Source organism: Asparagus officinalis, chromosome 7 (assembly GCF_001876935.1).
Source record: "Asparagus officinalis chromosome 7, Aspof.V1, whole genome shotgun sequence".
NCBI classification, from domain to species: domain Eukaryota; kingdom Viridiplantae; phylum Streptophyta; class Magnoliopsida; order Asparagales; family Asparagaceae; genus Asparagus; species Asparagus officinalis.
In genome coordinates this window covers 75696288-75709507 of record NC_033800.1, presented here as the reverse complement: position 1 = coordinate 75709507, position 13220 = coordinate 75696288, and the positions used below count along the sequence as shown (strand labels likewise).

Below are 13220 nucleotides of genomic sequence, written 5' to 3'. Positions count from 1 at the left end.
CTGAGGCACATTTATGAGGGGTCATTGATATTGATAGGTCGTTGTTGATGTGACGTACTAATGTCAGAGGAGATCGTGGGTCGGCGTTTCTTCAGTTTTTGAGCGGGGATCATGTGCCACTTAAAGAGAATGACGCTTCAGTTATTGAACGGTCGCCTCGAATTCAGGAATTCTTTCTAGCCGTCCATCAATAGTCCCGTTCACCGTCAGGATCGCGCGACGTGTTGACTCCTCTGCCTATATATACACTTGCTCTGTAATAATACTAAGTTTTATTTGGCTATATATATAAGGAAAAGTATATGGGTTTTTATGTAAAATTTGTTAGAGGGTTCTAATGACAAAAAGCATTCCAATAAATACCCCAAAACCCTACTGTGTGTAAATTTTATCTGGCCGCCTCTATATTTATCTATCTAGTTCTTTTCTCCACAGGGAAAAAAAAAAAAAAAACCTAGAGCGTTCCCCTTCATCGGGCCGGATCTCGGCGCTGCTCCTCAATGTGTTTTCAGACCGAAGGCTCATTAAGCTTGCGGCTATAGAACAAAATCCAAGACCTTTCAATACTTTTGTCTAAAGATAGGTATAGTGAAGCACTTGTTTTCTTTTAATTCCTTTAGACCTTATATCATCTTATATGATAAATTAATAAAGATGCTTACACGCAGGTTGCTTATAGAAGATAGAATATTAGTTGTTTGAGTTTTAGATAGAAGCTATAGGTTCTTTTGTCTTTTTGTAGCAATAAAAAAAAACAGAAACTATTTTGCTAAAGTTTAATAATAGATTATGATCTTTTAAATAGGCTTAGTATGTTAACGTATCAATTGTTTATAGGAGGATCATATTGATGGTTGTTTGAATTTAATCTTTAGGAAATTCTAGAGGCACTGTCGAAACGTCGGGAATTGGATTGGTTTGTCTATCAAGTTAATGTAAGTGGTGAATTTATGCATTGTGCGCTGTGTATTTTTTTTATTAATTATATGAAGTATACTTGGATTTGTTCCTGACGGATTATATCCTTCGTATGAATACTGGTATATCATTTGTTGATTGGTTTGATTTTGTGATGCTCATGGATATTTTGGTATAAGCCTATGCGTATTTTCTTTATCAATTGTTATGTCTTTTCATATAGTGATAGATTGAGATGCATATGTGTTTGATTCATTTTACTATTGGTTAGCCTTTGGCAATTTTGTATAACATACTTGGTTATATGAACTTTGTTCATTTTTTTTAAACATATGCATCTCAAGTCAATATACCGGTATATGTCGGATATAAGCAAGCTATTAAAACAGGACTCAATGTGCCTCTATGAGATTTTATTTTAGCGCTAAGAGCCCAAATTGGGTCTCACCGTCCCGGAACCACGGGCTTAATAATTGTGGGGTTTACCGAGTCAACCGGATTATGAAGTGTTGACCGCATTGAGACGTAGCATGCTTATTTCTATTCCATGATTTCTAATTTTCTTAAATATTTGTATCAAATACTAGAGTTCATTAATGATTCTATATCATTCTTATATTTTGTTTATTTCTCGTTGTAATATTTTAGTTTTGCAAAACCAGTGTTTAGTGTATGAATTTATCCACTTATTGAGTTGTGAACTCATTGTGTTATTTCTATTCTTTTCAGAGACTCGGGATTAGGTGGAATTGAGGATTGTCAAATTCTTAGAACGAAGCAAAGAATAATTCGAGATTGTTATTGTCTTCTAGGCGAATGTTAAATAAAGTCTTTAATGTTTAGATGATGAATTGAGAGTTTGTAATAATGAGATTCTTTCTTTAGGTTGAGATTTATTTGGAGTTGAGGAATATTTATTTTTATCAAGTTAATTGGCTTAGTTGACTTTTGGGATTATAGAGAATATTTGTTGTTGGTTTTAGTTCAATGAAGAGATTTGTTTTAGTGTTCTTTTAATGAATGTATATTTTGGAGGACTTTTCACAGGTTTAGTCCGGCTCTAATATTCCTTTGAGGTTCGGAAATTGGGGTCGTGACATGCTCTCCCAAGGGGTTAGCTTTACTTGCTCTCAAAAACCCTAGAATTTTCTCTATAGTTTGAGCGATTTCTGATCATCCTCATTCTTCTCCGACGATCCATTATTTAAATTAATGGCATCTTTCACTCCGATTGCTTCTGCTCGGAACAAGGCTCGAATCAACTTGTTTCGGAAGTTCCACGCAAAGGTGCACTCAATGGTGTTAGAAACCTACTATGATAAATTCGATATTCGCGAGAGCGTTCACCTTGTCGGTGCTGGCGAAGGATCAGGCCGTGTACAACCACAATGGCGATGTCGCTCCGGTGTACATCAAGCATCTGGAGTACGTTTTGCATCTTTTTCTGATCATCCCTATTCTTCTCTGACGATCCATTCTTTAAATTAATGGCATCTTTCACTCCGGTTGCTTCTGCTCGGAACAAGCCTCGAATCAACTTGTTTCGGAAGTTCCACGCAAAGGTGCACTCCATGGTGTTAGAAACCTACTATGATAAATTCGACATTCGCCAGAGCGTTCACCTTGTCGGCGCTGGCGAAGGATCAGGCTGTGTACAACCACAATGGCGATGTCGCTCCGGTGTACATCAAGCATCTGAAGTACGTTTTGCATCTTCCGCTTCACCCTTTCCTCCGTCATACCTTCGAAGCTCTAGAGTCGCCATCGCAGATCAAACCAAATTACATGGCTACACTGGTGGGATACATCGTAATCTGCCTCCAAGTAGAAGTAGAGCCAACCTTGAGGATTCTCAACCATTTGATCAACATCAAAGTCAGCAAATATGATGGACATTTCTATTTCCAGGATTCAACACTACAAATAAAAGCAACTGAGACATCCAGATACATGGACTTGTACATGGCTGCACCTTTTTCTTTAACATAAATAAATAAAGAAATATAAATTCAGCACAATAAATATTTATTGGTCAAACACACGCACACACTACCAAGGACGGATCCAGCTTAAGAGCTTTGGGGACATGCCATAACACTGCAATTTAGGTTTTATAAGAGCAAACGTATATACATATGCATATATACATACACACACACTAGAATATGAATATGAAAATTGACTTCTATTTGAATAGGTGCGCCTCCATACAGTATTTACCTCTTGCCCCCATGTAAGGAACAATTATGAAGGATTATTGTTGAAACTTAGTAAAAAAATTTTGTTTTGTATGGAAATAAAAATTGGTCATGTATTGATATAAAAGTCTGGATGAAAAGTATTATATGTTGAGATCTTTGTTATTGTTGTATAAATAAGTTTATTTATTAGTAGAATTTATATTTTATAAGTTATTAACCTATATGGATACTAGTATTATGTGCCCCCATAAGAGAAAAATTCTGGATCCATCCCTGCGCACTACACACGTTGATGATATGCAAGTTTTGTAATCAAGAATTGAAAGATCCAAAGACAAATTAGAGAATAAAAAATGATCTTGAATGAATCACTCTTTTCATGTAAGTAAAGATTTTGAAAGTAAAGCAAATGCATCTCTTCAAATTATATAGAACCTAGATAAGCCCAATATAAGTACTTTAAACTCTTTCATGTGTACAGAAGCATGTCGATGCTTTTTGTACATCATTAAAACCTATGTGTCTGTATAACATCTCTACAAAAACTCTGCCATCATATCTGAACTGTTTTGCATATAGAAAGCATTGCAAGGGTTTGATTGTTGAATTAACAACAGATAAGAAGGCATAGGTTGAAGAATTACAGAAAATCAGAAAATTCAGCAGAGAGTTTGGCGGTTGACCGGCGCGGTCGACCGCAAACGTGCACCAAACCGACTGGGAATCGGAGTGTGTGGCGGTCGACCGGCGCGGTCGACCGGAGCTGGTGGCGGTCGACCGCCCTGCGGTCGACCGCGAGACCTGCGCGGTCGACCGCCGCGGTCGACCGACGATGATCTGGGCTGGGCTTCAGGTTTTGACCCGATTCGGTTTTAAGTTGATATATAAACTAAAACCAGATTTGTTAGGCCTAATGCAAGGACAAATTTGAGCAGCCTTTGAGAGAGGATTGTTGCATCCAATTGTGGGAGAGCTTTGTGAAGAAATTACATAAACTCAGAAGAATCAGGCAAACCGGGCGGCGGTCGACCGGTCCGGTCGACCGCATTCGTGCACAAAGCTTACTATGCGACAGAGAGTTGGTCGGTCGACCGGGCCAGTCGACCGACCGAGGAGCTCTCTGGATTTTTGGGTTTCTGCTGGAAGGTGGTCGGTCGACCGGGCCGGTCGACCGGAATTGATCGCGGTCGACCGTGCCGGTCGACCGACGTCGTTTTGGGCTGGGCTTTCAGGTTTTTGACCCGTTTCGGTTTGAAATCTATATATATCCTAAACCTGATTTGTTAGGGATAAGAAGGACGATTTTGAGCAGCCTCTAAGAGAGATTTGTTGCATCCAATTGTGAGAGAGCTTTAAGAGATCTAGAGCTTTGTTTTAGGGTTTGGTCTGAGAGATTTGTAACCCTATTTGTATTCTCTTGATTTCTAGTAGAAAGAACTCCCCCCTCCTTGCCCCGTGGACGTAGGCAACTTGCCGAACCACGTAAATTCCTGTTCTTGCTGTGATTGTGGTTTGCATATTATTAGTGGTTTAGTTCGAGTTATTGTTCGTGTTGCCATAGAAAGCTTCCGCCGCGCACAACAATTGGTATCAGAGCTAGATCGACAATATGGGAGATGCAAGCACGTCAGGTTCGTCTCTAACAAAGGCGATACAGAGTCTGAGCATCAATAACACGAAGATTGATGTTCCGAAGTTCGATGGCAAGATCAATTTTGGATTGTGGAGGTGTCAGGTGATGGATGCTTTGGATGCACAGAATTTGGAGGAGACTCTTGAGTTAAAAGAGAAACCCGCTGAGTTGGAGGATAAGGTTTGGAGAAAGATGAACAGTAGAGCTTGTGGTGTTATTAGGTCATGCTTGACGCCGGATCTTATTTATGATGTTATGAACGAGACGTCGGCGAAGAAGATGTGGGAAACACTCAATGAGAAATATCTTACGAAGAGCATTGAGAATCGGCTTCACTTGAAGAAGAGATTTTACCAGTTCAAGATGAAGAGAGGGGTTTCCATCAGGGAGCATGTCAACAATTTCACTAAGCTACTTTCAGATATGGCCAATGTTGATATTATAGTTGAGGATGAAGACAAGGCGATGCTACTTCTGTGTTCGTTGCCCGAAGATGATTATGGTACGTTCGTTCTCACTATGATCAATGGAAGAACTACAGTTAGCTACAAGGAGGTGACCTCAGCTTTGGTGAACTATGAGTTGAGGAAGAGTGATGGTGAACCCTCCGAGAAGGCATCGGGAGATGCGTTAGCAGTTCGAGGCCGAGATCCAAACCGTCGTCAGTTCAACCGCTCAAAGTCAAAGAATAGGAGTGCCTACAAGAGTGTTGGTAGAAATCAATGTCGGTATTGTAAAGAAGAAGGACATTGGAAGATTGACTGCCCAAAAAGGAAAGAAAAATACGGAAAGAATAAGGGGAAAGCTGCACAAGCTTCAGAAGTGAATGTTGCAAAAGCTATTGGTGAGCATTCAGATTCAGATTCTTCGGGTTATTCATGTCCTGCTTTACCGTCGGTTTGCTATGCGGATTCCACGGAGTGGATGATGGATTCGGGAGCTACATATCACATCTGCCCTAAGAGGGAGTGGTTTTCTAGCTTTGAGGAGCTGGAAAGAGGGGATGTCGTGCTTATGGGTAATGATCACGTATGCCCTATTGGTGGTATTGGTTCAGTCCGGATCAGGATACATGATGGTGTAGTGAGCGAATTAAAGGAAGTGGGGTTCGTGCCGCAGTTGACGAAGAACATCATTTCTCTTGGGACTTTGGAGGCAGCAGGATATCGAGTGATCTTAGAGGATGCTACAGTGAAGGTCACGAAGGGTTCTATGGTGGTGATGCGAGGTGTCAGGGAAAACTACCTATACTACTTGAAGGGCAAGACAGTTACAGGGGGTCTGGCAGCTTCTATCACTACAGAGGAGGACACTACCACCTTATGGCACATGAGACTTGGACACACAGGAGATAAGTCCCTACAGTCATTGGCTAAACAGGGGCTATTGAAAGGTGCTAAGACCTGCAAGATGGAATTGTGTGAGCATTGTGTACTTGGGAAGAAGACTAGAGTGAAGTTTGGCACCGCTGTTCATAACACCCTAGGTACATTGGATTATATTCACACAGACGTTTGGGGTCCTTCCAAGAACACATCTTTTAGTGGGGCCAACTATTTTGTCACTTTCATTGATGATTATTCCAGGAGGAATTGGGTATACCCGATAAAGCATAAACATCAGGTCCTAGATATTTTTGTGGAGTGGAAGAAGAAAGTGGAACTGCAGACAGGTAGAAAGGTGAAGACTCTACGTTCAGATAACGGTGGAGAGTACAAGAATGATCCATTTCTGCAGTTTTGCCGGGATCACGGCATTAAAAGACACTTCACAGTTCGAGAGACACCGCAACAGAACGGGGTGGCTGAGAGATTGAACCGTACCTTGCTGGAGAATGTGCGGTGTATGATGATGCAGAGTGGATTGCCTAGATCCTTTTGGGCCGAGGCGTTAGTTTATGCAAACCATCTCGTGAACAGGTTGCCGTGCACTGCGATAGACGGGAAGACTCCTTTGGAGCGTTGGTTTGGTTCGGTGGCTAGTGACTATGAGTCGCTTCGGATATTCGGGTGTCCAGCTTATTATCATGTTAGTGATGGTAAATTAAATCCGAGAGCGAGAAAAGCAGTCTTTGTGGGATTTAGAAATAGAGTCAAAGGCTTCAAGTTATGGGATCCACAGGACAAGAAGATAGTTATTAGCAGAGATGTCACATTTGACGAGGCGTACATGATGAGGCCTCGAGCCCCTCAGCAGGTGGAGGGAGACCAGACAGGAGAGATATCGCAGAAGGTGGAGGATGATGTGACTCCACCCACTCCAGAGAGCACTGTATCTATTGATGCTCCTACAGAGGTAACACTGGGAGGAGATGAGATGACAACCGGGCAGATACAGGATACAGTGGATCATGGGACTCATGAACAGGGTCATGTTCAGAGGTCCATTGCAGCAGATAGACCGAGGAGAGAGATTCGTCGGCCAGCTAGGTATAATGATGTCATGGTCGCATATGCATTATCAGTGGAGGTCGTTGACGATATGGTTCTAGCCATATTCAGGGAGGCAGAGTCTAGCCCCGATTCGATCAGGTAGAGGGAAGCTATGAAGGAGGAGATGCGGTCTCTTCAGAAGAACGACACTTGGGCACTTGCACAGCTACCTAAGGGTAAGAAAGCTATTGGTTGTAAGTGGGTATATGCGAAGAAGGAGGGATCTTCTATTGGGGGCATTCGGTTCAAAGCCAGATTGGTTACCAAGGGATATGCACAGCTTGAGGGTATTGACTACAACGAGGTATTTTCACCCGTTGTGAAGCATTCGTCGATTCGGATTTTATTGGCGTTGGTGGCACAGTTGGATTTGGATTTGGTCCAGATGGATGTGAAGACAGCCTTTCTACACGGAGATTTAGATGAGGAGATCTACATGACACAACCACAGGGTTTCAAAGCTGCAGGAAAAGAAGATTTGGTTTGCAAGCTGAAGAAGTCTCTTTATGGTTTGAAGCAGTCACCAAGACAGTGGTATAAGAGATTCGACGGCTTTATGATTGGCCGAGGGTACACGAGGAGCCCATATGACCCATGTGTTTATATGCACAAGCTACAAGATGGTGAGCTCATATATTTGCTTTTATATGTTGATGATATGCTTATTGCTTCCAGGAATTCTTCGGCTATTCGAAAGCTGAAAGAGGAGTTATCATCCGAGTTTGAGATGAAGGATCTTGGAGAGGCAAAGAAGATATTGGGTATGGAGATCGAGCGAGACAGGATGAAGGGGAAATTGAACCTTACACAGAGGAGTTACTTGTAGAAGATGTTGAAGAAATTCAGCTTTGATGGCAATGCAAAAGCAGTTAGCACACCATTGGCTCCCCACTGAAGATGTTGAAGAAATTCAGCTTTGATGGCAATGCAAAAGCAGTTAGCACACCATTGGCTCCCCACTTGAAGCTTTCAGCATTGATGTCACCTGTTTCAGTTGAGGACAGAGATTATATGTCGAATGTCCCATATGCCAGTGCAGTAGGTAGCTTGATGTATGCGATGGTGTGTACGAGGCCAGATTTGTTACAGGCCGTGAGCATGGTATCGAGATACATGCACGACCCCAGGAAGGGTCACTGGGAGGCCGTGAAGTGGATTCTACGGTATGTTCGAGGCACCGTGGATGTTGGTTTAGTATTTCAGAAGCATGGGAAGGATGGGCATGATTGTATTGGATATGTAGATTCAGATTATGCTGGAGATCTTGACAAACGCCGGTCTACGTCTGGTTATGCTTTTACATTGGCAGGTGCACCTGTATGTTGGCGTTGCACGCTTCAGTCCACAGTGGCTCTCTCTACTACAGAGGCAGAGTATATGGCAGTTACTGAAGCTATTAAGGAGGCTTTATGGTTGCGTGGATTATTGGAGGACTTGGGGATTGCACAGGAGACTATTCGGATATATTGTGATAGTATGTCGGCTATCTATTTGGCAAAGAACCAGGTTTATCATGCGCTCACGAAGCACATTGATGTCAGATTCCACACGTCTTGGATGATGGAGATGTCATATTGGAGAAGGTCCACACAAATGACAACCCTGCAGATATGTTGACCAAAGTTGTTTCAGGAGTGAAATTTGGTCATTGTTTGAAGCTTTTGAACATCCTTCAGTGCTGAGGCCTTTGGAGGCCATTAGTATGAACTACATTCGGCTTGATTCCTTGGGCAAGAGGATACGTAGGCAGTCTTTCAGATGCAGCCGGTTTGATCAGTTGATTCAGATGGGGGGAGATCGCTTTTCAGCTCGAGTATTGTTTCTGGACTTGTTGAGGAACTGTTGGATGATTTGGTGTCGGCTCAGTTGTTGGTGGAAACATTCACCGAGGTGGAGAATTGAAGAAATTACAGAAACTCAGAAGAATCAGGCAAACCGGGCGGCGGTCGACCGGTCCGGTCGACCGCATTCGTGCACAAAGCTTACTGTGCGACAGAAAGGAGGTCGGTCGACCGGGCCAGTCGACCGCAGGTGTTTCGGTCGACCGGTGCGGTCGACCGAGGAGCTCTCTGGATTTTTGGGTTTCTGCTGGAAGGTGGTCGGTCGTCGACCGTGCCGGTCGACCGACGTCGTTTTGGGCTGGGCTTTCAGGTTTTTGACCCGTTTCGGTTTGAAATCTATATATACCCTAAACCTGATTTGTTAGGGATAAGAAGGACGATTTTGAGAAGCCTCTAAGAGAGATTTGTTGCATCCAATTGTGAGAGAGCTTTGAGAGATCTAGAGCTTTGTTTTAGGGTTTGGTCTGAGAGATTTGTAACCCTATTTGTATTCTCTTGATTTCTAGTAGAAAGAACTCCCCCCTCCTTGCCCCGTGGACGTAGGCAACTTGCCGAACCACGTAAATTCTTGTTCTTGCTGTGATTGTGGTTTTCATATTATTAGTGGTTTAGTTCGAGTTATTGTTCGTGTTGCCCTAGAAAGCTTCCGCCGCGCACAACACTTTGAGAGATCAAGTGTTTTGTTTTAGGGTTTGGTCTGAGAGATTTGTAATCCTATTTGTATTCCCTTGATTTCTAGTAGTAAAATCTCCCCCCCTCCTTGCCCCGTGGACGTAGGCAACTTGCCGAACCACGTAAAATCCTTTGTTCTTGCTGTGGTTGTGTTTTGCATATTGTTTGTGATTTGGTTCGAGTTATTGTTTGTGTTGCCCTAAAATCTTCCGCCGTGCACAACAATTGGTATCAGAGCTAGATCGACAACATGGGAGATGCAAGCACGTCAGGTTCGTCTCTAACAAAGGCGATACAGAGTCTGAGCATCAATAACACGAAGATTGATGTTCCGAAGTTCGATGGCAAGATCAATTTTGGATTGTGGAGGTGTCAGGTGATGGATGCTTTGGATGCACAGAATTTGGAGGAGACTCTTGAGTTAAAAGAGAAACCCGCTGAGTTGGAGGATAAGGTTTGGAGAAAGATGAACAGTAGAGCTTGTGGTGTTATTAGGTCATGCTTGACGCCGGATCTTATTTATGATGTTATGAACGAGACGTCGGCGAAGAAGATGTGGGAAACACTCAATGAGAAATATCTGACGAAGAGCATTGAGAATCGGCTTCACTTGAAGAAGAGATTTTATCAGTTCAAGATGAAGAGGGGAGTTTCCATCAGGGAGCATGTTAACAATTTCACTAAGCTACTTTCAGATATCGCCAATGTGGATATTATAGTTGAGGATGAAGACAAGGCGATGCTACTTCTGTGTTCGTTGCCCGAAGATAATTATGGTACGTTCGTTCTCACTATGATCAATGGAAGAACTACAGTCAGCTACAAGGAGGTGACCTCAGATTTGGTGAACTATGAGTTGAGGAAGAGTGATGGTGAACCCTCCGAGAAGGCATCGGGAGATGCACTAGCAGTTCGAGGTCGAGATTCAAATCGTCGCCAATTCAACCGCTCAAAGTCAAAGAATAGGAGTGCCTATAAGAGTGTTGGTAGAAATCAATGTCGGTATTGTAAAGAAGTAGGAAATTGGAAGATTGACTGCCCAAAGTGGAAAGAAAAAGCCAGGAAGAATAAGGGGAAAGCTGCACAAGCTTCCGAAGTGAATGTTGCAAAAGCTATTGGTGAGCATTCAGATTCAGATTCTTCAGGATATGCATGCCATGCGTTACCGTCGGTTTGCTATGCGGATTACACGTAGTGGATGATGGATTCGGGAGCTACATATCACATCTGCCCTAAGAGGGAGTGGTTCTCTTGCTTTGAGGAGCTGGAAAGAGGGGATGTCGTACTTATAGGTAATGATCACGTATGCCCTATTGGTGGTATTGGTTCAGTCCGGATCAGGATGCATGATGGTGTAGTGAGGGAATTAAAGGAAGTGAGGTTCGTGTTGTAGTTGACGAAGAACATCATTTCTCTTGGGACTTTGGAGGCAGCAGGATATCGAGTGATCTTAGAGGATGCTATAGTGAAGGTCACGAAGGGTTCTATGGTGGTGATACGAGGTGTTAGGGAAAACAACCTATACTACTTGAAGGGCAAGACAGTTACAGGGGGTCTGGCAGCTTCTATTACTACAGGGAGATAAGTCCCTACAGTCATTGGCAAAACAGGGGCTATTGAAAGGTGCTAAGACCTGCAAGATGAAGTTGTGTGAGCATTGTGTACTTGGGAAGAAGACTAGAGTGAAGTTTGGCACCGCTGTTCACAACACCCGAGGTACATTGGATTATATTCACACAGATGTTTGGAGTACTTCCAAGAACACATCTCTTGGGGGGCCAACTATTTTATCACTTTCATTGATGACTATTCTAGGAGGAATTGGGTATACCCGATGAAGCATAAACATCAGGTCCTGGATATTTTTGTGGAGTGGAAGAAGAAAGTGGAGCTGCAGACAGGTAGAAAGGTGAAGACTCTACGTTTAGATAACGGCGGAGAGTACAAGAGTGATCCGTTTCTGCAGTTTTGCCGGGATCATGGCATCAGAAGACACTTCACAGTTCGAGAGACACCGTAACAGAACGGGGTGGCTGAGAGATTGAACCATACCTTGCTGGAGAAGGTGCGGTGTATGATGATGCAGAGTGGATTGCCTAGATCCTTTTGGGCCGAGGCGTTACCATCTCGTGAACAGGTTGTCGTGCACTGCGATAGACGGGAAGACTCCTTTGGAGCGTTGGTTTGGTTCGATGGCTAGTGACTATGAGTCGCTTCGGATATTCGGGTGTCCAGCTTATTATCATGTCAGTGATGGTAAATTAAAACCGAGAGCGAGGAAAGCAGTCTTTTGTGGGATTTAGAGATGGAGTCAAAGGCTTCAAGTTATGGGATCCACTGGACAAGAAGATAGTTATTAGCAGAGATGTTACATTTGACGAGGCGTACATGATGAGGCCTCGAGCCCCTCAGTAGGTGGAGGGAGACCAGACATAAGAGATATCGCAGCAGGTGGAGGTTGATGTGACTCCACCAACTCCAGAGAGCACTGTATCCATTGAGGCTCCTACAGAGGTGACACTGGGAGTAGATGAGATGATAGCCGGGCAGACCGAGGGTACAGTGGATCATGGTGTTTTCATCAAAAGTTGACTTTGTTATGGAATTCATTATATCTTCGGTCGATTACAATAAATTCGAAAGAGATAGTCTTTTTATAAGACTTCTTTTACACAACAAAATAAAAATTACAACTCTTGAGAAAATAACACAAAAATCGTCTATCGATTCTTGTTTTGTGGGTCTTTGCCTGTGTCGAGAGTGCTTTGACTCATGGACCGCCAAATCACAGATCGTGAAGGGGGCTTAATGATTCTTCCTTCGTTTATCGAAGTGAGAATTTGAAACGAAGATCTTATCAAATTAAGACAATCGTTCTTCTTAAGATCAAGTCAAAGCTCGAATCTCAAGGAATCACACTAAGAACTCAAGTCTGCTCTCTCTCTCTGCTCTGGATTGCTCTATCAAGTGCTCGATCCTCGTCAGAAATGACCCTAGGGGAGTATTTATTGCCTCTGGGGTACATAACTGAAAAAAACACAACAAAATGAAGAAGTTAGCTGGCGAGACAGTGTTTACTGTCTCGGCGACCAAGACAGTGTTTGTTGTCTCGGCCTACGAGACAGTAAATACTGTCTCGGAAAAGGAAACTGTCTGGTAGTTTTTCTTGTAACTGCCTTCCCACGTTTTAAACAGACAGTACACACTGTCTCGCTGCGAGACAGTTCATATCTGTCTTGATTTTTGTTCTAAGACAGTATGAAGTCAATTTCTATGATTTTTGAGTGATCTTCTCTATGTTTGGATATCTATTAGTATTTTTTGACGCCTACAGATACCCCCTCCAAAGTATTCCAGACTCATTCTTTTTTTAGAGGAGTCTGAGATACTTTGGATAAGACAAATTTTACTTACGATCCCTTCAATGCTTGGTTGAGTAGATCGTGTTAAAGGACCTGTAAATGGCTTCAATCCTTGATCTCTACTTCTTTTAGTCTATTCAGTTCTTTGTAGAATAGCTAAC

General features: G+C 42.8%; 1 long non-coding RNA gene across 1 annotated transcript; it reads left to right on the top strand.

Moving 5' to 3' along the window:
* Nucleotides 406-1935, top strand: LOC109849482. The gene is made up of 3 exons (XR_002249110.1): nt 406-583; nt 876-935; nt 1648-1935. It is a non-coding gene; the product is annotated as an uncharacterized LOC109849482 (long non-coding RNA).